This window comes from Tachyglossus aculeatus, chromosome 22 (assembly GCF_015852505.1).
Source record: "Tachyglossus aculeatus isolate mTacAcu1 chromosome 22, mTacAcu1.pri, whole genome shotgun sequence".
Lineage (NCBI taxonomy): Eukaryota > Metazoa > Chordata > Mammalia > Monotremata > Tachyglossidae > Tachyglossus > Tachyglossus aculeatus.
Genome location: NC_052087.1, coordinates 12517343 through 12524301, shown reverse-complemented (window position 1 = coordinate 12524301; position 6959 = coordinate 12517343). Strand labels below are relative to the sequence as shown.

At 41.8% G+C, this 6959-nt stretch overlaps 1 non-coding gene across 1 annotated transcript; it reads left to right on the top strand.

Annotated features, from left to right (window-relative positions):
• The first annotated feature begins 6385 nt into the window (after positions 1 to 6385).
• On the top strand, positions 6386 to 6523 carry LOC119944247. Its single transcript, XR_005455744.1, has one exon. It is a non-coding gene; the product is annotated as a small nucleolar RNA SNORA7 (small nucleolar RNA).
• The last annotated feature ends 436 nt before the right edge of the window (positions 6524 to 6959 follow it).

The window sequence follows — 6959 nt, the reverse complement described above, 5'->3', positions numbered from 1 at the left end:
TTGCAGATGAGGGAACTGAGGCACAAAGAAGTTAAGTGACTTGCTCTTGGTCACACAATAGGTATGTGTGGCAGAGCCAGGATTAGAACCTGCATCTTCCGACCCAGGCCTGTGCTCTTTCCACTAGACCAAGCTGCCTCTCTTCATTGCATCTCCTCCATTAGGCTGTAAATTCACTCACTCTAACAGCAGGTACAGTTTTCTGCTGCAACTTTCTCTATAATTGCTGCTGAAACCTCTCCTGGGTTTTCCCTTGGGACCTTGAGCTAAATTGAATTTCTGGAGCAACCCTGAATTGATCTAAAGCGTGGGGTCAGCTCAGAAGCTAAGCACGCTGCCCTGGATTTCAGTACTGGTTTGCTACTAGTCTGTCTCCTGCTTCTAGACTGTGAGCCCGTTGTTGGGTAGGGACCGTCTCTATGTGTTGCTGATCTGTATTTCCCAAGTGCTTAGTACAGTGCTCTGCACACAGTAAATGCTCAATAAATACAATTGAATGAATGAATGAAGTTGCTGGACATAGGGCCCATTTGGGCTATACATACAAGTCCCAACCTGATTCAACCCATGCTAAGCTCACATAATGTAGCTTCCATGTCGGCTGGAAGGAGACCAAGAACAATCTACCTATTTTCAAGGTGGGAGACCAGACATAGCCACTGTAGAACCTCTGCAGTCAACCCGGAAGGCTTCAGGACTTGACGTCTCAGTGAGTGTTCAAGGACTTCTAAACAGTCATGTGTTTCTTTCTACATGTGTTATGGTGTGGAGGTAGCATGGCCTAGTGGAAAGAGAACAGTCCTGGGAGTCAGAGGATCTGGTTTTAATCCCTGCTCTGCCGCGTGACTTTAGGCCTAAAGTCAAATCACTTAAAATTTCTCTGTGTCTCAGTTACCTCATCTGTAAAATGGAGATTCAATCCTAATAATAACAATAATAATGATGGCATTTGTTAAGCGCTTACTATGTGCAAAGCGCTGTTCTAAGCACTGGGGGGGATACAAGGTGATCAGGTTGTCCCACGTGGGGCTCACAGTCTTAATCCCCATTTTACAGATGAGGTAACTGAGGCTAAGAGAAGTTAAGTGACTTGCCCAAGGTCACCCAGCAGATACGTGGCGGAGCTGGGATTAGAACCCATGACCTTTGACTTCCAAGCCCGTGCTCTTTCCACTGAGCCACGCTGCTTCTCTTACTCCCTCCTACTTAGATTGTGAGCCCCATGTGGGACAGGGGACATGTCCAACTTGATTAACTTGCATCCAGCCCAGTGCTTAGAACCGTGCTTGGATCATAGTAAGCGCTCAACAAGTACCACTGTTGTTATTGTTTTTTTATTATTATCTTCATTATTATCACTATTACTGTGTAGGACTACCATCCACCATTTTTTGCTGGGACCTGCTGCTCCCCTTCGTCCTGAGAAGGCCCAAAGCATGGAATTGGTAGGAAGCTAAGCCCCAAATGATTCCCAAGCCACACAGGGTTCAACATGGAGCTTCTCAAGATGGGAAATCACACCTCTCTTCTCCAGTCACTGTAATATGGACTCACAAGCGGTCCACGGGACAAACTCAGAACTGAATCTGGCTAGCGGGAATAAGGATGGAACACTTAATAAATAGCCATTCACACCACTAAATCCTATTCCACGTCATTCTTGAAGTGACAGTGATTTATTCTGAGATATTTGTGCCCACTGGCAACAAACTAAAGAAGCTTTTGTGTTATTCCAAGTGCTGCAGTCACGTTTCCACTGACCAAAGTGCAACAAGAGCACAAATTCATTTCTTAAAGGACACTGAATGACTCGGTATATTTCCACATTAGCACCTGCATTTTATGTACGGGAAAGTCAAGTCACAGTGAGAGTAAGTAGTGTGTATGTGTGTAGTCACAAAATAAGTAGCTAGAACAGGAATAGGTCACATACTTCTATATCTCCAGGCCATAGTGCTAACCATTATCAATCACAGCTTTCTTGACTAGTTCTCTACAGAAGACAACTGCACACTCTGTTTCCAGACTCTGAGTTTCTCTGTTTACATTATTTTGCCACCATAAGAAGAATTTTAACACCTTCAGACCATAAAAAACAGTTATTCCTTAGTTTAATAATCCATTCAGTCACTACCTTTCAGTACCTTTCAGAGGAAAATTTAATAAGACTGCAGGATTCAAATAAGACCTCAAAGTATATGTGCCCCAAACGATTATTAAAGAACGCGTAAGTGATGAAAGGCACTATGCTGTTCATCTGAAATTGAAAAAAAAATTATAGGATTCTTTTTAAGCATTTTTGTTTTAAAATATGAAACACCAGACTTAAAACTTTTAAAATTTATTAACATGGTCGGTCAACCGGTAAGTCCCAGTTCTCCTTAATTAGAAACAGATGTTTTTAAGCTGGGATTTTTGTCACTCTAGTTTACTGTTCAATAGTATTTATTAAGCAGCAAATGTGTGTGGGGTACTGCGCTAGCCTCTGGAAAAAGTACACTCAAATATGCGATATGTGCATCGTCACTGCATTTTGGCTAGAACATTCTTAGGGAATTAGGAAACATTTGTCCAAGAGGGCAACTCTATCTGGAAGCAAAGTATCGTAGTGTCAGAAGAAATGATTTATGTATATGCATATATATATGTTTGTGTGTCATGAAACACTGTGAGTTTTGTGCAAACACAACTCCTGTGTTTAGGGAGAACTGGGTATACAATAGAAATATGAGAGACAGGCTCAACCCTGTCCATACATTCATTCATTCAGTAGAATTTACTGAGTACCTACTGCAGGGTACTGTACTAAGTGCTGGAGAAGAAACCAGTGGAGGAAAATTTCAATACAGTCTCCAGGGCACACTGAGGTGCACAATCTAAAAATGTATATGGAGGGAGGAAAGGCATTATATTTCCATGGACAGACTGAAACAACTTAGACTGTAAGCTCCTTGTGGTCTGGGAATATGGCTACCAACTCTATTATGTTTTATTCTTCCAAGTACTGCTCTCCACATATTAAGTCCTCAATAAATGCAATTGATTGATTGATTGATAGCTACATAATGTAATAATAATAATAATAATAATAGCATTTATTAAGCGCTTACTATGTGCGCTGTTCTAAGCACCGGGGAGGTTAACAAGGTGATCGGGTTGTCCTACGGGGGGCTCACAGTCTTCATCCCCATTTTACAGATGAGGGAACTGAGGCCCAGAGAAGTTAAGTGACTTGCCCAAAGTCACACAGCTGATAAGTGGCAGAGCTGGGATTTGAACCCATGACCTCTGACTCCAAAGCCCGGGCTCTTTCCATTGAGCCACGCTGCTTCTAACAGCAACAAGAAAAATGGTAAGAGCTAACATAGGTTACAGACAAGAGAACCATTTAGTGGGTTTTTATCACTGCAGCAAGCCGTTCCAGTTTCCAATAATTGTGTAACATGGCCTAGTGGAAGAATCATAAGCCTGAGAGTCAGAGGAGCTGGGTTCTAATGCCAGCTCTGACACCTGTCTGCTGTGTGACCTTGGGCAAGACACCTGTACCTCAGCTACTTTATCTGTAAAATGGGGATTTTAGACTGTGAGCCGTATGTGGGACAGGAATTGTGTCCAATCAATCTTGTGAAAACTAGGAAGGGCTTAAATATCAGTTTTCCACATGTTAGTACAGCTTTGGAGTTCAACAGCCTTTCCTTGATCTCCCTCGTAAAAGTTAGGCCCCCCTGGGTGGTGGTGATGGGGTCAGGGAAGACTTTGTAGGATTCTTGGCCCACAGCAAGCCTTATTCCTCCACTGAATGTATAACCAATCAATCCGTGGTATTTATCGAGTGCTTACTGTGCACAGACTCTTTCCTACAAGATTTTACAACATCACCGGGCGGAGACAGACAACGTAAATTACTTGCTGCCAGAAGAAAAATGATTCAGTTGATGATAAAAACAGCAGGGTGAAATAAATGAATAATAAATAAATAAATGGAGCCCTGCAAACTGATAGAAACATAAGCCCTAAATATGGTTGTAAACACATTTTGCTGTCACCGGAGGGAAGTGGGCGAAACACTCCGGAGGCAACTTAGGTCCTCACACACCTTGGGAGTGCTGAGCCTTGATGTGAGAGACCCTTACTGCCCTTCCCTTATATCTATCTCCCCAGGGGCCACTCTCACCCCTCCTTGACTTAATCAATCAATCAATCAATCAATCAATCGTATTTATTGAGTGCTAACTGTGTGCGGAGCACTGTACTAAGCGCTTGGGAAGTACAAGTTGGCAACATATAGAGAGGAGGAATGAATCAATGGTATTTACTGAGCTCTTCCTGTGTGCAGAGCATTGCTCTAAGTTCTTGGGAGAGTATAGTACAACAGAGTTGGTAGGCAAAGTCCCTGCCCACAAGGAGCTTATAGCCTGTAGACAGCAGCAGTGGCAGCAAGGCCTCCACAGCTTCATTCATTCATTCAATTGTATTTATTGAGCACTTACTGTGTGCAGAGCACTGTACTAAGCGCTTGGGAAGTACAAGTTGGCAACATATAGAGACGGTCTCTACCCAACAATGGGCTCACCGTCTAGAAGGGGGAGGCAGACAACAAAACAAAACAAGTAGACAGGTGTCAAAACAGTCAGAATAAATAGAACGACAACTATATGTGCAACATTAATAAAATAAATGGAGTAGTAAATATGTACAAGTAAAATAAATAAAGTAATAATTATGTACAAATATATACAAGTGTTGTAGGGAGGGGAAGGGGGTAGGGCAGAGGGAGGGAGGGGGTTCTAACAAATGTTAGGACACAGGGAATGGAGCTGTTGTAAAAATTCGACTTTAGACATCCCTGTCTGGATATTAAAGTCCTAGCAAATGGTTCCCCCAAGTGCAATGTGTTGAATACTGATTACTGATTATGTTCATCACCGCCTGTTTATTTTTTCTGTCTTTATGCATTTAACCTTGCCTTCTGTGTTTATCCCTAACCTCCCAACTCTGTCTCCTAGAATGTGAACCCCTTAAGGGCTAGGAACAGTGTATTATTCATTCCTTATTGTATTCATCCCCGACACTTAATATTATGCTTGGCATATAGTAGGCACTCAATAGATGCTGTTGTGTGAATGAATGAATGAGTGAATAAATGAATGCAAGGCAGGATGTGAATCAATGCATATTTGCAATATTATTGAGTTCTAGTGATTAGAGTTTGCCTTTTCTCTACTTCCTGGAACAAACTATAGCCTAACGGGTTATTTTTTTCAGATCATTTATTTCATGTATAAAACAGTTAGACACCTGTCCTTCTTAATGCCAGCTTTTAAAAACACAATGTTAACATGTTTTTCCCTGTTCATGAAATTTGCAAATTTGCTACCATATAGTTGAATGACTTGAGAAATTTAACTAGCCATAAGTCAAAACATTGTAAAGGTTTTGATACTTCTGAATTACTTCACAAATACCTGCAAACTAGCAATTAAACAGTAATTTTATTGTGGGCAGGGAACATGTCTACTAACTCCATTGTATTGTACTCTCCCAACTGCTTGGGGAAGCAGCATGGCCTAGTGGATAATAACAATAAATAACTGTGTATTTATTAAATAATAATAAATTATTACTACATGCCAGGCACTTTACGAAGCACTGGGGTGGTACAAACAAATCGGATTGGATAAAACATGGGCTTGGGAGCCAGAGAACCTACATTCTAATTCTGGCTCTGCCACTTGTCTGCTGTGTGAACTTGGACAAGACATTTAACTTTTCTATCTCTCAGTTTCCTCAACTGAAAAATGGGGATTCAACATCTGAACAATTAGTCACATGTCCTAGTTAGACATGTGGGGCAGGAACTGGAGCAGCGAGGACTCAACGGAAAGAGCCCGGGCTTGGGAGTCAGAGGTCATGGGTTCTAATCCTGGCTCCACCACCTGTCAGTTGTGTGACTTTGGGCAAATCACTTCACTTCTCTGTGCCTCAGTTCCCTCATCTGTAAAATGGGGATGAAGACTGTGAGCCCCACGTGGGACAACCTTGTATTCCCCCCAGCACTTAGAACAGTCCTTCACACATAATAAGCACTTAACAAATGCCATCATCATTATTATTATTATTAACAATTAATCAATTATTAATCAATCTGTTTAGCTTGCATCTGTCCATCCCAGTGCTTAGAGCAGTGCTTGACACATAGCGAACATTTAACAAATACCATAAAACAGTGCTTAGTACAAATACCATTGATTGCTTGATATCTGAAGTAGCATTCCTAAACCATTAAGAAATTGTTGGATGTAAAGAGGGTTCTGCTTATATTAGCCATTTAAGCCAACGAAAGCATTTCTTGACCTCATCAATTAATTAATTCTATAAGAGAGGACCTCTCTCAGGATCGCACCTGGAGAGTTTCCAGTACTCTACCAGTGTCGGCTATGGGAGGAAGAGTCAAGCAGAGGCATACACATTTCATTCCTAGCTTGGGCAGTGGCTAGCAAGTGGAAGGCAATCTACTACAAGTCAAAATTCACCCGTGCTGGGCAGCCATGGCATGAGAGAAAGTCAAGGGAGGAGACTCAAGTTAACTCAAGTCTTCTAGACTGTGAACCCGCTGTTGGGTAGGGACCGTCTCTATATGTTGCCAACTTGTACTTCCCAAGTGCTTAGTACACTGCTCTGCACACAGTAAGCGCTCAATAAATACGATTGCATGAATGAATGAACTACGTGAAAGAACGAAATGGTAAACCACCTCTGTATTTTTACCAAGAAAACTCTATGGATACACTAACAGAATGATTGCAGATGGAGAGTGGGGCATTCTGGAAGAGATGTCCATGGAGTCGCTATGGGTCAGATATGACTTGACAGCAAAAGAGAGGAACCAAGTCATCCATGCAAAAAGAAATGGCAAATTAATGGAGTCAGTTATTCAACCTCAAATCCTTTAGGCTTTT